Source organism: Rattus norvegicus, chromosome 4 (genome assembly GCF_021556685.1).
Source record: "Rattus norvegicus strain SHRSP/BbbUtx chromosome 4, alternate assembly SHRSP_T2T, whole genome shotgun sequence".
Lineage (NCBI taxonomy): Eukaryota > Metazoa > Chordata > Mammalia > Rodentia > Muridae > Rattus > Rattus norvegicus.
This window is the reverse complement of record NC_141537.1, coordinates 138,109,793-138,127,011: the sequence shown is the minus strand read 5'-3', so window position 1 is coordinate 138,127,011 and position 17,219 is coordinate 138,109,793. Positions and strand designations below refer to the sequence as shown.

At 37.4% G+C, this 17,219-nt stretch overlaps 1 pseudogene; it reads left to right on the top strand.

The window, feature by feature from the left end:
• Nucleotides 1–4,987: 4,987 nt before the first annotated feature.
• On the top strand, nt 4,988–13,321 carry LOC148006328 (large ribosomal subunit protein eL13 pseudogene; annotated as a pseudogene).
• Nucleotides 13,322–17,219: the final 3,898 nt, after the last annotated feature.

Below are 17,219 nucleotides of genomic sequence, written 5' to 3'. Positions count from 1 at the left end.
ATAACAAACTGAGAAACAAGATTAAACTCTCTCTAGGTGGCTTAAAGAGGTAATAAGAACATTTTAAACTGTACATGAATTGAAAAAAATGTGTCATGTAACAAAAGATAAACTGTCAAGAAAAAGACTTCAGCTAAATAACATATTTGATTTAATATTATTGATTCTGCTTGTAATTTTAAAAATCACTTAGCTGTAATTTCAGCCCATATACTGAGAGACAGAGTAGAACTATCAAAGAATCTTACTCTACATTGCAAGTCAATATCCTCCTTTCAATAAGCAAGAACAGGTTTGGATGGAAACATACACTACAAATATGTCTACCAGACATATACCCAGGTTAAACTCTTAGATGAGGGATGAAGATTGCAAAAACTCCCTGAAGTTTCTTAGAACATAAATACAAGCAATTGAGCTCACATGCACATTTTCCCAAGAGAGTAGAAATTATTTGTTGATCAACAGTGAGAATTCTGGCACGATTCCTATAAATAAGATAATCAAAGAGGTTTGAAGATTTATTGTCTGAGAGACATATGGCCTCTTAGAATATAGGCACATATCACCACTGTACCCAAGCTAAAGGGTCTTCAGGGTTTGCTTCATTACGTCTTTAGGATATTCCAGGTTATGTGTATGATTGAAAAACAGGAAAATGAAACTTCCTTCAGGCTGCTGAAAAACCTATTGCCTCATTCTATATCAGTTCAGTGCCTACCACAAAGAAAATCCTCACAGTCTGAGAGAAAGATTGGATTATAGCACACCCCTTTCCTCTGTGAATTGAGAACACAGTGAGAGAGATGAGGCAGAGATGCATGAAAGTTGTCATAGACTATAAAAGTGCATTTGATTAGTTATGAAAACCAAGCAGGTCCACAGCATTTCACCAAACAATCAATACTGGTAGGACTGATTAGAGCATCCCTCACTGTCTCACAGACAGAGAGGGCATTTGGAAGTTGTATATCTATCATATTATTGCTACATTTTCAGCTGAGTAACACAACCATGTCTCTTTCTGAACAGCGGCATTAAAACCCACAGAAAGAACAAACACATGACTTCCTAGGGCAGCCTATTTCGGTAAATTTGAAGTAAAATGTTCTACTAAGGGAATGTAGATTTGAGTTCTCTCTGGAATAAATGAGGATTCAATAAGCCAAGATTATTTCAGGGATAATAAGAAAAGAGAGGGGACATTAGGCAGAAAGAATAGAAATACAGGGCAGGATATAATTCGGTAATGGATATCAAAATTGGAAGGGGAAGGAAAATAAGACCAAATTGTACCAATAATGGAGCAGAAGCTGAGTGGGATTTTAGGATGAGACTGACATGAAATTCCTCCTCACTGAAAGCTACTGAGAATGTGCAGGACATAAGTGATGAGAAGCGTGGAGAAGTCTGGGTTCCATGTTCACTGGGAAGGGCATGTGGGGCAGATGATAAAAAGAAGACATGGCTAAGAAAGAAAACAGGCAGAACTTGTGCTAGATGCCACGAATACCTTAGTCATATCCATGGTGCACTTCTTTATAGCATGCATCATAGGCTCCTAGCCAAGGTCTCAAAATTGCCTTCTCTCTTTTCAGAGTCTCTTCATAGAGGACCACTATGTTTGATGTATGCCAGGTGCTAAGCAAGACTCCTCTACAGCAGCAAATCAGTTATAAATATTGAGGACAAACAGGTATGAGCCTTTAATGACACAGCTGCACAGGCAGAGAACTTGACCGCGCGCGAGTGTGTGTGTGTGTGTGTGTGTGTGTGTGTGTGTGTGTGTGTATGCTCTTCCGCTGTGATGTGAAGACAGAAGTTAATAAGGATTTTGCTCTCTGCCTTAGTTTGTGATACAGGCTTTCTTCCTGAACCTAGAGCACACAGATTCAGCTAAGCTAAGGGCACCAGGATTATCGTGTTTCTACCCACTACTATGAGCACCTGGGATTACCAATGCTTCGTGCTGTGCCTGCTTTTATGTGGGTACAAATAATCTGATCTTAGATCTTCAGGCATCTTTAATATGCAGAATGAGTCATCTCCCCAGCCCTGCATAAAGCTTAAAGTTATTTTTAACTGTCCCTAAGAGAACATTTCATTTTATACTGTGACTTAACAACATATGACTGGCTACCAGCCCTTCTATGTACCACTTTCCCACATCTCTGTTGATATTCCCCATATGGGATATATGCTACTTGAACCAAAATATCTAAGCTAGAGTCTTCTTCAAGGAAAACTCAACACAAGCATTAATATCATAAAGGGGGGCATTTAAAAGTTTGAATGCAGTAGACAATTATAGAATTTTTATAAGTTTTGATGATTTCACATTTATTTGTCAACATGGTATTTACTAAGATTCTACTACATGCTAAAAGTGTGTTTGGGGACTTAAAAGCAGACAGAAAAAAAACTCATATATAACATTCCCTGTTAGGAAGCCACATATTTAAGCTGACAAAACAAGGAAGTGTGAACAAAAGGGGGATGACAATACATGAGTGTCATAGAGAAGATTACATAGCTCAGGTCAGAAGCATGGCCAGGTCCAGTTGTCCAAACATCAGGAGGGAGACAAAAGGGGAAAAGTGAAAGCAGACACAAAATGTCATAATGAACGAAGAAACACAGCATTAAAAAGATATCTTAAGCCCTTGGTCCTGCCAAGACAGAACCCCAGTGAATGTGATTGTTGGGGGGAGGACGGTAATGGGGGGAGGATGGGGAGGGGAACACCCATAGAGAAGGGGAGAGGGAGGGGTTGGGGGATGTTGGCTTGGAAACGGGGAAAGGGAATAACAATTGAAATGTAAATAAGAAATACCCAAGTTAATAAAGATGAAAAAGAAGGTATCTTAAGTATTAAAAAGAATAGATCTGTGAGCAAAAATGAGCAGTATGTAGTCTCAAACAACACATGCAAGGACTCATGTGACATCTAAGGAACAGTTCTGTACGTTAGACCATTGGCTGTTTAGTATAAAACTGTCTTCTGTCTTTTGCAGTAGAAAATTCTCTCTGGGAAATGACTGCCATTTGAAAGAACATATCCCCAGACACAAGTTCATATAATTATGACTATCAGACTAATTCCGGCAAATTGAATGTATTAAAATTGCATGAACATCTGGGATAACATGTTTAAGAATAATTATGAATATTTCACGCTTGCTTTACCCTTCCTTCAGATGCAGACAATCCTGAATCATTAAGGGATAGTATCTGCATTCTTGTATCGTCAGGCTGTTTCCCATCAGAAATACCTAGCTTGCTTGCATGAATGAAAAAAAATTTCTATTGTAGAGTTTAATCTTTATAATAGCTACTTGTTCTCTAATGAATATAGTAACTTGGAGCCATTCATTGCAAGATTTTCAGTTATGGAACTCTTGCTCCTATAACTGTTTTTAAAAAATCATATTGTGACTGCAACTTCAAAATAGAACTTGAGACTAGACAGGGTGTATCCATGGGCTTCTTTTCCAGAGATCTTAGTGCTTGAACTTGATTAACTGCAAATCTTGGCTAGCAACAGCTGTAGCTAAATTTTGCTTACAATAGGAAAAGAATGATTGCCCAACTTACCACTTGTCCTTTTCTTCATTTAAATACACTCATTATTTCCTACGTCTCTGGCACATGTAAAATGTAACTAATGAGAACACCATTAACTAATGAAGACTGTGAAAGCAAAATCCACTCATACACCTGCATTCCACAACTTGCAATGCATAAAACACATGTTTGCTTATTCATTCCATTTCTTTACAGTATTTCAATTGTCAACTAAACCAATGTTTCTGAAAACTATTAATTTAATAATGTGGCATATGTTTTAACAGTGATAAAATGTTTATTGAAGTAATTAAGCGTGAAAGCATGTTATTTAAACCTAAATATAACTTAATTTGGTACTTATATAGCTGTTCATAAAAATGATACCAATATTGTGTAGAAGTCAAAGTGATGATATTAAGTTCAGGAAGTGAATGTATGTGATACATTGCAAATGCTTATTGCACATGTTCAAATCTCAACACAAAGTGGCTTCAATGCCAAGATGGCACCAGCAGGAAAGCCACAAATTCGCAGATATTCTGAGACATATGATAAGATTCTTAAAGAAAACAAAATATGGAAAAACAGGCTTGAAATTTTTCAAAGCTCTTTCTTCCCTTCAATTTTCTTGTAGATAGGTTTTTGTGCGATGGTCAAGTGAGAGTGTTGCTCTGTATTATCTAGTAATGCTAAATGTCTTGTGCAGTGATCCTGTGCATTCGATGGCCTGAAATCCTGCTGCTTCCACACTGTATCACTCAGAGTCACTGCTTTACATCAGCTGGAAACAAACATGAGCAACAGAAGTCAGTGGGCAGAACACCATGCTATTCTAAGAACGTGGAGTCAGTACTCTTCATATGCATTCCATTCATTTACTTATGCATACGTTACTTGTACTGTTATGCAGAATGAGGACTCAACTATTTTACCAGCTGTGTGCTCATCATCATATGCTTGTGGAGTTGGTAATATATTTATCTACTTATAAAGTATTTTGCTAGGATCAACCAACATGCATCCATGAAAGCAATTTGTTTAACTTTGAAGCTTTACATTAAAACTTTCCAATTTTCAGTCAAGAGGAAAAACCAAGACTTTTGGAAGGCTATCTAATCTACTACACTGTCAATTAAGAGACATCATAGAGAGAATTCTGGTGCTAACCGCGCCATACTAACTAGCAGGAGAAGCAAAATGAGCATCTTCTTAGCAAGGAGAAATGAATGGAAATGTTCCCTTTTCTGTGTTATCTGCACAAACAAGTTTATGAAGTTACATACTACACCCAATCTTAAAAATTACAAGGTCAGTCTTCACAATCTTTGTGGTAAACAGCTTCCTGAGAACCATTTGAATACTGCCCTAGTGTTTTTTCACTAGACTTTTCTGTACTACATAAACATATCAAGTCTATAACATGATCCTCCATCACCAGTGGCAGATTATCAGCTACAATTACATTATTCAAGAAGAACAAATGAAAATGAAGGTGAGAGTAACACATCTTGACAACGTAAATGAGCTGCCAAATCTCTCCAGTTCATGAGAGCGGACACAGGACAGTATTTTAGCATACAGTCAGTGCAGTTGCTCCCTCCTTGTTTCCTTTACGTTTCGCCTTTGCCAGCATTCAAAAAAGATATCATTCCTCCTGTTAAACATAAATTGATTTCCTGGCTTAGAAGGAGGGTCTCTTAGTAGAGGATGTGCATTCAAGTGTATAATGAGATTGATTCCATGCTCTGTGAAAAATAAAAACACATGACATTTAAATTTGGCTACTTCTAGGTTGAGTGAGTGATTAAGATGAATACATATGTTAGAGAGGCAAGCTAAGTGGGAGATAGTTAAAGAGAGAGGCCGTGACATGTGCCACAACAGAAACATCATTTAGGAAAATGTGATTTAATGCATAGCGTTTTATTTGCTGCAGAATCTCTAAACCACACCAGGCAAGGTCAAGATGAATAGTACCAGGATATGGTCCTATGTTTCGTTTGAACACCATAATTTTCAATGTGTAAGTGTCTCTGTGCTTATGAATTAAAAGTAGAAGTAACAATAAGCAAGCTGGAAGCTATTCCTTTTATTCTTTAGGAGTCAATTCATATTAGCTGGTTTTAGTTTCTAGTGTTTTAACATGTTAAAAGGATGGTATTATAATCTCCACAGTTAGAGCAAGTAATTCTTCACGTTTTGCTTATATGCTATTATGCATTTTTGTATGCATCTACTAGTGTTCATGAGTGAGGTCTTCATCTGCACTACTAATTGAAAAAGAGAGATTTCAGAATGAATGAAAGCTATGAACTCAACACCAAAAGGGCACTAGCCAGTACATGACCTACGCCCTTTGCAAAGAGCTAAGCAGGCTCCTTTATTCAACTGCATATCAAAGTAAACCACAAACATTTCTAAGAGCTTTACCATGTGTTTAAAGTGGATGTCTTCTGTCCATATGATGCTACCTGCTGTTGTCAACGCAAGAAATCAAAGACCAGCTCAACCGTTTCAATGGTGCTGCGCTATCAGTCCAGATCTCAATGATTTGTTTTTGTATAATTTTGTATAAATTGATTTCTTATTGTGGATGTATGTTGGAGATTTGTTAAGTGTCTTTTAAGCTTATTTTGAAGCTACCTTAAATGTCTACTAACACAAGTATTTATCAGCATTTGTTGATTGTCTGAAGATAATTTTACAGCTAAGCAATACACAGTAAGCTTGCAAGTCAATTTCTCAAAGTTGAAATTCATGTTACATTTACCATAATACTTTTGAGGCAGTTACCTAATTATCTTTCCTAATACTATTATATTTTTTAAATTTCAAATACAACTATGTATGTTTATAGTAAGCAACGGATATGTGATAAGTATACGCATGGAATTGCTAACTTAAGCTAATCTTTAATAATAATCTTAGTTTAATTACTAACTCATTGCTTATACTATATATTATTTTGGATAATTCTCATTAAAAATAAATATCAGAGTCAATGAGATGGATTAAATGCGTAAAGATAATTGCATCAAGTCCTGAGAACCTGAGTTAAATCCCTGTGAAATTTATGGTGGGAGGAGACAACCGAGATCTACCAGTCACTCTCTGCCCTCCACATATGCATTGTGACACCAACACTTCTACAGTGACACACAAAATAAATAGACAGACATGAGAAAAATTTTAAATTATTCTCTGTGCAGAAATTTGTAAGTTTGGTGTTTTGTTGTTATTTTTGTTGTTGCTGTTGTTGTTGTTGTTGTTCCTAATTGAGGCACGTTCCGATGTGGCTCAAGCTGTAACTTGCTGTCCTAAGGAAGACCAAGAACTTCTGATACTCCTATCTCCACGCCTTGAATGTAGGATTTGCAGGCATGTACCGCTATGTCCATCTTTTTTCAAAAAAATTCTCTATTGAATTTTGTTATCTGTATCTACTTTATGTAATTTACTTTATACTGAAAATATTCCATGTCCAGAAAAAGTTTAAAGTTATTAAAATTGATTCATTTTTCAACCACTCAATATGGGAATATTATACACACACACACACACACACACACACACACATATATATTCGTGTTATTTTTCTTTAATTATCATCTTGAAATTTTCAGCATATATATTTTATTGACATACCGTTATAAATCAGCCTAATTACATTTATTTTGGATCTATTAGAGATCATTATTTTTCACCCAATATCCACATCTGTAGCTTACATAAGCCTAAATGCAATGTTGTCTATGGATACAGAAACTTGTAAAGCTGGTAAATTCACATCATATTTTTAGGTCGTTTTATATAGTTATCTTATGTATCAGCAGCAACGCTGTAATTTACAAAGAGGAATGGGCTTATTCCTTCCTTGACAAATTTCACACATTAGTTTTTATGTTATTATATTGATTAATTGGCATTTTGATTAATTGATTTGCATGCATATGGGGGCATGTTCATCCTTTGGTATGTGTGCTAAGGTCAGAAAACAACAGTTGGGAACTGGTTTGCTCTTTCAACTCTGTGGGTTCTGGCTTTGGAACTAGTCCCTCTAACTCCTGAGCAATACTGTTGACCTGTTACATGTTGAATTTTTTTATTTAAGTTGTATTTTTTATTGGATAGATAGTTTATGTATTTACATTTTGAATGCAATCCCCTTTCCCCGACCCCCTCTCCGATTCCCCCTCCCCCTGCTTCAATGAAAGTGCCCCCTCCCACCCACCCACTCCCACTCTCCACCCTGGCATTCCACTAGGAACATAACACTAGGGAAACAGGCCCTCACAGGACCAAGGATTTCTCCTCCTGTTGATGTCAGACAATGCCATCCTCTCCTACATATGCGACGGGAGCCATGGGTCCCCCATGTGTTTTCTTTGGTTGGTGGCTTAGTCCAGGGCAGCTCAGGGGGATCTGGTTGGTTGATATTCATGATGTTCCTATGGGGTTGCAAACCCCTTCAGCTCCAGTCTGATGGTTAGCTGCAAGCATCTTAATGTTTATCAATAAGGCTCTGGCAGAGTCTCTCAGGAGACACCCATATCTATCTTTTGTCAGCAAGCACTTCTCAGCATCAGCAATGGTGACAGGTTTGGCAGCTGCATATGGAATGGATCCCCAGGAGTGGCAGTCTCTGGATGGCCTTTACTTCAGTATCTGTTCCATTCATTGTCCCTGTATTTCCCCCATGAGTATTTTGCTCCCCCTTCTAAGAAGAACTGAAGAATCCACATTTTGGTATTCCTTCTTCTTGAGTTTCATATGGTCTGTGGATTGTATCTTGGGTATTCCAAGCTTTTGGGCTAATATCTACTTATCCATGAGTGCATACCATGTGTGTCCTTTTGTGACTGGGTTACCTCACTAGGGATGATATTTTCTAGTTCCAGTCATTTGCCTAAGAATTTCATGAAGTCATTCTTTTTCCTAGCTAAGTAGTACTCCATTGTATAAATGTACCACATTTTCTGTATCCGTTCCTCTGTTGAAGGACATCTGGGTTCTTACCAGCTTCTGGCTATTATAAATAAGGCTGCAATGAACATAGTGAAGCATGCACCCTTATTACATGTTGGAGCATCTTTTGGGTATATGGCCAGGAGTGGTATAGCTGGGTCCTCAGGTAGCACCATGTCCAATTTTCTGAGGAACCTCCAGAATGACTTCCAGAGTTTTTGTACCAGCTTGCAATCCCACCAACAATGGAGGAGTGTTCCTCTTTCTTCACATCCTCATCAACATCTGCTGTCCCCACAGTTTTTGATCTTAGACATTCTGACTGGTTTGAGATTGGTATCTCAAGGTAGTTCTGAATTGCATTTCCCTCCTGACTAAGGATGTTGTACATTTCTTTAGGTGCTTCGCAGCCATTCCATATTTCTCAGTTGAGAATTCTTTGTTTAGCTCTGTACCACATTTAAAAAAAATTTTTTACTTACATTTCAAATGTTATTCCCTTTCCCAGTTTTCTGTCAATAAGCCCCCATCCATTCCCCTTCCCCCATATGGGTATTCCCCCAACCATCCCCCTTATTTCTCCCCCCATATTCCCCTGCCCTGGAGGACCAAGGGCTTCCCCACTACTTCCTTGTTGGTGCCCCAAAAAGGCTATTCTCTGCTTCATATGCAGTTGCAGCCCTGGGTCAATCCATGAATAGTATTTCGGTAGTGGTTTAGTCCTTGGAAACTCTGGTTGGTTGGCATTGTTGGTCTTATGGGGTTGCAAGCCCCTTCTGTTCTTTCAATTCTTCCTCTAATTACCCTCAAGGGGGTCCTGTTCTCAGTTGAGTTCTGTACCACATTTTTAAGAGGATTATTTGGTTTTCTGGAGTTCTTTGTATATATTAGATATTAGCCCTCTATTGAATGTAGGATTGGTAAAAGATCTTTTCCCAATTTGTTGGTTGTCCTATTTTTTCCAACTGAGTCTGTGACAGTTTTATTAAGAGTAGTCAGAGTTTTATGTCATTATTAGAAATAGAATATAATGATAATTTCCAGAATCAGTACAGTTTTGATGCAAAGATACAATGATGTTTGCCAGCTGTACAGAGTACATAAGGTTAATGTCTAAGACCAATTATCCTGTCAAACTCTCATATTTTCTTGACTGCTGGGGGGTATACAGAGAAACAGAGCATCCTGAATATTTAACTGCCTGAGGGAATACATTGGTTTCTTAGAAAGTAGAAGACATACTGGAAGACATACTGGAGAAGACTCCAGGAGCCATGGACTCTAACCCAAAAATCCTATGATGCAGGACTCTCAAGGCAGTAAAGTCAGGCCAACTTCATGGTTCCCTGCACTCTGCCAATACCAATAATTAAAAACTCTTCAGTTAGCTTTATTCAATGTTTTTTGGGAAAAGGGTAGAAAGCAGCTACGTTCTTCACCAAAACATCACAGTAGTTAAATAAAATGATTCAGAGGAAGGACTTTCAATAAATGACCTTTTTGTCCTATTGACAGTGTCCTTTGTTTTACAGAAGCTTTGCAATTTTATGAGGTTCCATTTGTTGATGCTTGATCTTAGAGCATAAGCTATTGGTGTCTTGTTCAGGAATTTTCCCCTGTGCCTTTGTGTTAGAGGCTCTTCCCCACTTTCTCTTCTACTAGTTTCAGTGAATCTGATTTTATGTGGAGGTTTTGATCCACTTGGACTTGAGCTTTGTACAAGGAGAGTAAGAATGGGTTGATTTGCATTCTTATACATGCTGACCTCCAGTTGAACCAGCACCATTTGTTGAAAATGCTGTCCTTTTATCCCCCAGTGACTGGTTTTAGCTCCTTTGTCAAAGATCAAGTGACCATAAGTGTGTGGGTTCATTTCTAGGTCTTCAATTCTATTCCATTGATCTAACTGCCTGTCTGTACATGCTGTAGCTTTTACTAACATGGTTAAAAGTACTTTATATACTGAATAGCATGCTGAGAGTAGTTTATATTTTTTTTTGCCATCAGGCTTAGGAGTAAAGAATTTTTAATTTCACTATTAAGGCCCTCCATTCCAGAGGTCATGTTATATTTTACTAAAGGAAGCTTATCTTTTTACTTGGACCACTAGAAAGATATTGCAATGAAGAAGTTGGATATTATTAAAAGTTTTCTTATAAACTGACATAATTATTCCTTAGGTTGTTGATATAGTACACTTTACATTATTCTGTTTATCAAATATTAAACAATATTGCCTACCATTTGGAAAAGTACTTCTTAATTAAAATTAATTATAAAACCAAATCCATTGGGTTTATTACAGATTATATTTTGCTACCAAGGTGTTTTACACAGTTGCATTGCCTATGCTTCTGTTACAGATAAAAAAAATGAGGTAAATAAATAATTGTATTTGACAATGCTAATACTCAATATTATCAGTGTCATCATCTAACTCTGCTACTGAAGACTTTAATTTTATTGCTTTGATGGCTATGACTTTTGAATGTTTTTATAAGAGAACACTCTTTTGATAGGGGCAACATGACGTGAAGATGATCGTGTGTGTGTGTGCGTGTGTGTGTGTGTGTGTGTGCATTATGTGTTTATATAAGGAAAAAAGAGAATATCTAATATATATATATATATGTTAACCAGAAACTATATTTTATGAATAATAAGAATAAATACAAGTATCTCTGGTTTCTTAATCTCAGAATTTTATTTGGCTTTTTATTTTAATCAGACATAGGTTTGACCACATCAGGGATCATTCAAGCTCAGTGTATGTGTGTGTTTGTGTGTGTGTGTGTGTGTGTGTGTGTGTGTGTGTGTGTGTAGAATGTCCTTTTTTGTTTTGGTTTGGCTTAAGATATAAAAAAGCATGAAGTTGGGGAGAACTTAAGAGAGTTGAGTGAGGAGGAAGAATAGGAAACTAAGTTGTATGATATTCTCAAAAAAAAAATGGAAAAGACTTCTTAGTATTCCACATATTCCTGAAAGTTGCCAAAGCCAATGTTAATGAATTCTTAAAAATTCTCATGACATATTTTCCTATGCAGAGAATGAATAGAAAATGAAAAGGACCAAATTTAGTGGGAAGTAAGTTTTGCTCAGTTTCCAAATGTGATCAAGATATTGGCTCTGATTTGCAATATTTTGACTTTGAGCATGTGACAGTATTTATTCAATGTGCTAAATTTATATTAGCAGTTTGGAGCAAAAGGGAAAAATAATATATAAACGCTGTCCAGTAGCACATATAAAAAATTTCTGAGTTTCAAATACAGAAAGCAGGTGAAGGATGCTAGACGATTCTGATTACCAGATCCTGATCTTATGATTCCCACTAGCCTCAGTGCCTATGATAAAGCGGTGCAAATACAAATAGATAATATGTGGGAAATATGTGCCAGCAGTAGTCCGTTTTTATACTGAGAAACAGAAAAAGATGAAATAATTTAATCTAAATCACATACTAAATGACGATGGCTTTGAGAAGCAGACCCGATGGCATTAACGATGAACTGACAACCATGGGTGACTGAATGCATTCAAGAATGCAGGTGGGGATGTAACTCAGTGGTTTAGTGCTTGCTGAGTCTGCGAGAAGCTATACATTCAACTCTCAGTGTCACTCCTCTGCTAAACAAGAATTTAAAAAAACATATTCTGAATATCTACACTTCATCACCCTCAACTCCCAAACTAAGTTAGTTCCTTTAATATAATCTAATACATCAAAGAATAATTGTATATGAGAAATATGAAAATGGTGGCAATCACTATAAACTGGGGCATAAATATTTTGAAGAATGAAAAATATTAAGATAGAGAAAAGAATCCTAAATGACTGACTAGAGGTATAAGGCGCTTTTAGAGAAATGGATTTAGCAAAAGCTGAAAAGTTAGTTTGACTCCATTCTAAGGAAGATCTTAAATATTAAAGTGAGCTTTGCTTCTGTTTTATTCAATAGCACTGGGAACATTTAAGGTGGCAGAAATCATGGGTTTATTAAATAATATTTTATCTAATGAATTATAATAAAATATAATACTAGAGAATAACATCTAATAGTTTATTAGATAACATTAAAAGAACTAACTTACTGGCTGTTGGTAGAACCGTCAAAGTAAAGGTAAACCTTTTAACTAATCAGAGAACTGCTTTCATACATAAGAAAAAAAACGACAACAAATATAGTTTTCGGAATGGCACGATCCTGGAGCTGCACTTCCACAAGGATTGGCAGCAGTGAATGGACTCTTGGTTCAACGAGCCGGCAGGCAAGATGTGCAGACGCACGGTCTGGCCGGCAAAAGTGTGCTGCATTGCCCTTCAGCCCGTGTCCGTTCCCATCAGGCCCATAGTGAGGTGCCCTACAGTTAGATACCACACCGAGGTCGGGGCTGGCAGGGGCTTCAGCCTGGAGGAACTCAGGGTGGCTGGTATCCACAAGAAAATGGCTCACAACATCGGCATCTCTGTGGGTTCAAGGAAGCGAAACAAATCCACTGAATCACAGCAGACCAACGTGCAGCACCTGAAGGAGCACCGCTCCAAGCTCACACTTTTCCCCAGGAAGCCTTCTGCTCCAAAGAAGGGAGACAGTTCTGCTGAAGAACTTAGATTGGCCACCCAGCTAACAGGACCTGCGATGCCCATCCGGAATGTGTACAAAAAGGAAAAGGCCAGCATCTTCACAGAAGAAAGAACGTTTTACCAGTCTTACAGTCTTCGGCCTTCGGCATCCAAGCAAAAAGGGCAAAGGAAGCTGCAGACCAAGATGTTGAAAGGAAAAAGTAATGTGGGGTTGGAGAGTTGCAAAAAATAATCATTTAGACAACACACAGACCTTTCCACACAAAGTACTTTCCCGGCCACTCATCACTTTATCCCAGCCTCAGTGACAGCAGACATTGCCCGAGAAACCTGAGGACACTCCAGCCATGGAAACTGGGGGACTGCACTTCTTTCTCTTTTCCTCCAAATCTAATCCTCCAGGCTCATTCCCAAGTTCTATAGCAGAGCATCAGCTGAGGCCTGCCTTTTTTTTTTCACCCCACCTCCAGGGGATCACACAGATCTTCCGCTCCAACCAGATCATCCCCACTAAACCTATTATCCCGGGGCCCGACTCAGTAGTCATTGCCTGGGTACCTGTGAGCTAAGCTTACCAGAGAAGCAAGTATGACAGTGAAGTAGGACGACGGTTTCAGAAGTTCACTCTACCTCTTCTTCTCCACACACAATCCCTCAGTGTCAACACCATTTCAGTAGAAGAAGTCTACCGTTTCATAGAAATAACTTCTATGCACCCTCTGACTCCATTCCCAGGAGACTAAGAAGATCCTGGTGGAACACTCTGCTTTCTTCCCATCTGTAGGCCTCCTCAGATCCCCTTCCTCTGAGTCCATCTCAGTCAATACCAAGAAACTCATTTTCCCTCAAACCCCAGCGACCATACCTAGCAGGATCTCATTAGAATTCCCTATCAGGCAACATAGAGACAAACACACCCTCCAAGAACCAGAGAGGACAGCAGTAATTAATGAAAAAAACAATCATTCAACAAAGACAAGACCAGTTATCAGCACCTAGAATTGAAGTCTTCCTAGTCCCGGATACCTAGATGTCAGCCTGAAAACAAAGAACCCAGCAACTCTACCACAATAGCAGCAGCACAGGTGAGGCATAAGACAATGATCTTAAAAGGTCATTTTTTAATACGATAGAGATACTGAGAGAGGGAATAAGTAAGTCTATTATACATGAAATTACAAACTGTGGGAGAAAATGAATAAAACAGACATGAAAGGAAGGAGAAAGAAAAAAAACAGAGAAAGTCCTCTCAAGGAACTCTGGAAATGAAAATGTAGGGATTCCTTAGAGGAACCACAGAGGCTAGCCTTGTCAACAGCATGCAAGAGATGGAAGAGAGAATCTCAGGAACTGAAGGCCAGATAGAACAAATCGATAACATAGGCCAAAGAAAATGTTAACTATAAAATGCTCTTGGCACAAAGTATCCACAAAATCTAAAATGTTATTTTAAAAGATGAGTAAGTTTAAGTAAAATGGCAGAAGAAATCTAGGTCAAAGGTACAGAAAATATTTTCAGCAAAATCATAGAAGAAAATTGTTCTAACCTAAAAAGAAGATGCCTAACACATTACAAGAAGTATAGAGAATACCAAATAGACTGGACAACAAAAGAAAGTCCCCTTTGAATATAATAATCAAAGCACAAAATGTACAGAACAAAGAAAGAATATTAAAAGTTGAAAGGGAAGTAGACTATATAATATATTAAGGCAGATCTATTAGACTTACACCTATTTTCTTATTGGAGACTCTAAAAGCTAGAAGAGTATAAAAAAACACTCTAGAGTCTGTAAGAGAGAACAGATGCCAGCCTAAGCTACCATATTTAGCCAAATTTTAATCACTATAGATGGCAAAGAAAATGACATTTCATGATAAAATCAATTTGAGCAATATCTATCTACAACTCCAGCTCTAAAAATAAGTCGGGAGGAAAACTCGAACTCAAAGAGGTTGACCACACTCAAGAAAACAAAAGAAATAAGCAAGTCAGGAACATAAGATCAAAAGAGAAACTGAGAAAAATGCATGTAAAATGCATGTGTGTAAGCACAAACACAAACATTAAGATCTTAATTAATTAAGATCTATCTTTATTTGCATCCAAAAACATACCTTAACATCAGGGACAGACATCACCTCAGGATAAAATTTAGAAGATTCCCCTACCAAATAGACTTTAGAAGCAAGTTGATGTAAACATTTTAATATCTGACAAAATAGCGTTCAAACCAAAACTAATCAGAAGACATTGGAAAGGACACTACATACCCATCAAAGGACAAATGCACCAAGAAGACATTCCAATTTTTACCATCTATGGGCTCCCCAAGTTCATAAAAATATAAAAATAATTTAAAAATACTACTTATGGGACAGAGTGAAGATTATTCTAAGAGGCACTACAAGCCTCAATTAAAAAAATTGGCAGAGATCTTCAGAACCTATAGATTGGCAGAAACATTTAAGTCACACTGCCTGTAGTGACCACTGATAAACAGCTGGGAGCACTCCATTTTTTTCTAGAGAAAAGCTTTCATAGTAGAGTCATTTCAAGAGAACAGTGAAATGGTCCTTCCTTTCAAAAATCTGTGGTGCTGATGAAACCATTGGCTCTGAGTTGCCAGCAGCTTAGTGTCTGGTGATGAATGAGTTCTTCTCATGCAGCATTCATTTTGCATCAGAGCTGAAACTACTCACAGAGAAAAAGCCAAGAACCAAACAAGAAGTGCTTTTAATCCATGAAGACCGTTATCTACACTGTAAGGGTTGGTGCTACAGACCAGTCCTTACCAGTATCTGTTTCTGGAAGGCCTTCTAGAAAACTGACCTGGGAAGCTAGGATTCATAGTCTGAGTGCCTTGCTTATAAGATAGGCTTAATAGTGTAAAATAAATTAATAGAAGCAAAGGGTGGAAAGAAACATAGAAATAGTATTCAATAGAATTTTTTAGAAATTGTTTTACATTACTTTGTATCCTCCAAACTATGCTTACATGATATCATATATTATTTGGTTTTGAGAGTTTAAAAAAATCACTGGGTACCATTTTTATTCCCACTCTAAATAAAAAAGATATTGTATAATGAATGTTTTACCTGCAATTAAAAAATTAAAAGTTCCAAGGCAAGTAGAATAAGAGACATATAAAGGCAGATAGATTTATTAGAATTACATGTGACTTTTCAGAGGAGACTCTAAAAGCAAGAATGGCTGGAAAAAATATAGTGCAGTCTACAAGATACCACAAATACAAGCCCAGACTACTATACCCAGCAAAATTTCCACTGTGGGAGACAATAAGAAATTTCATGTTAAAAGCAAATTTAAGCAATATTTACCTACAAATTTGGCCCTAGAGAAGACACTAGAAGGAAAACTGCAGCATAAAGAGGTTAATTACATTCAGGAAAATACAGGGAATAAAAAACTCCAGAGCAGCAAAGTCAAAAGCACACACACAGGGGCACATACATACACATGCACACAGACCCAGGCACATACTACAACACCACTACCACCACCAACAATAACAACAATTACATCAACAACAAAATGAAAGCAATCGTTGGTCATTGATATCTCTCAACAGTAAGATTTCAATTCCTCTGTAAAGAGATGGACTAACCAAATTGATTAGTGTTTTATTCAGCCATCCTCAGAGAAGCTTTCTCCTACAGTAGATGGAAATAAACATAGTGACCCATAGATGAATATTATGTAGAGAGTGACAAACTTTGGAACACTTAACCCTAAGTGGAATAGCTATTAAACCCACTTCTTAGAAGTGGAAAGAATGTAAGGCCAGAATGGATGGAGGACAAAGAGAAAACAAGGCCCTCATATCAGCATGAGAAAAGTACACATAAACTCAGAGCTTCTGGATCACCAAGCAAAGGCCAGCATGGCCTGGCACCAGGCCCTCTGGGCTTGTATTATGGCTTCCTATTTAGACTTTTTGTGGGATTTCTGAGTATATAATGATTAGGTCTCCAATTCTTATGCCTTCTCTTGAGCTCTTTTCCTTCCATTGGTTCTATGTGATTTTTAAAAAATTTTTTATCACTTTGTTTAATTATATTTTTAATGAGGGAATAA